The sequence below is a fragment of the Cynara cardunculus genome, assembly GCF_001531365.2.
Source record: "Cynara cardunculus var. scolymus isolate 2C chromosome LG 2, CcrdV1, whole genome shotgun sequence".
In the NCBI taxonomy this organism is placed as follows: domain Eukaryota; kingdom Viridiplantae; phylum Streptophyta; class Magnoliopsida; order Asterales; family Asteraceae; genus Cynara; species Cynara cardunculus.
Genome location: NC_037529.1, coordinates 32,474,499 through 32,475,945, shown reverse-complemented (window position 1 = coordinate 32,475,945; position 1,447 = coordinate 32,474,499).

The following is a 1,447-nucleotide window of genomic DNA, read 5'->3' as shown; positions in this document are numbered from 1 at the left end:
CGTATCCCTTGATTATTCCCTTGCTGTTGTCTCCAAAAGTCACAGAGCCTCTAGATTTTTCGATGAAGGAGGATAGTTGACTTTTATCACCAGTCATGTGCCTGGAGCAACCTGAATCCATGTACCATGGTTGCACATGCTGGTCCTACAAAACAAATTAAAGGGATTTAGGTACCCATTTCATAATGGATCCTCGTTTGTTAGTAGGGAGAGCGGTACTCTTTTTGTTTCCCTTAGCCTTTGCAGGCTTGGGTTTCTTTGCTTTTTCATTGGGTCCTWTATATCGATAAACATGTTGTGTGAAKGGACAATGATGTGTCAGCATGTGATTCCTCAGGTTTTGTAAAAGAATTAGACATTGACAAGAATGATGCATTGGTTGTGTTTGTCTAAACTTCTTTGTATTCGATGAAAACGAAGAAGTAAATGAAGGTGAAAATTCTGTCCTAGCATCGGTTGTTTGTACAAACTTCCTATCTAGTGCAGATTTTTTATTTAAAGTGGGCTTGGGCTTTCCTTCTTTGCTTCTGAGGAGTCTGAACTTTTCTTCAGCTGGATGGAAAGAAAAGTTGTGGTTAGTTTAATCAGAGGTAGACAACTTCTGTTTTTGTTCACGAGTAAACTTTATGAACCTAAATGAAGTGCTAGGGCCTTTTAGGTCTTTGGCAGATTCAACATCTTTCATTTTTTCCTTTCCTTTGTCTGAAGATTTCATTGATGAAGGAATACMAGATWTMATTGGGGACTTGAAATGTTTAGGTTTCTTGTTCTCAATGATTTTTGGTGCTTCACAACTTATTTCATCTTCAAATTCAGAATCAAGAAAATTTCTTGATGATTTCTCAAAATCAAATTTAACTTGTGTTGGAGCAGAAGATGTGGGTTCAGAGGTTGATGCTTTAGTTTGATCCTCTTGAGGTTTCAATAGTGTTGAATTCGATGAATTCTCAATTTCACTTGATTGATTCATTGGTTCATCGGTTGATGGTTCCTCATTTGAATTTTCTTTTTCATCAACTGTACTTGCTAATGAAGTGGATTTGACAGGCAGAGATTCTGATTTTTCAATAGGGTTTGTAACAATCTCTGGTTTTGAAATGTCATTAGAACAAGTACTTTGCTCATAAACCACATTTTTGAAATTCTGTCTTGAAATGACAGTTTTTCCATCGACTTTGACTCTCTTGAAATTAGCTTTTCGTTTTGGAGAGAAGTCAGGTTTTTGAATGCATCCAAGTTTAAAAGTGGATTCAAGGGTGGATTTCTTTGGTTTGATGAACGAATCTAATTCATTGAATCCGATTCCTTGAGTATCCTTTTGGCCGTTAAGTTTTTCAAAAACTTCTTGTGCATCTTTATACTTTTTCATCAGAAGTTCATTGGTTTGATGCCTCTGATGAAGAACTTCTCGCTCCTTTTGAAAGAAATCTTTACGAGCAACTGAATT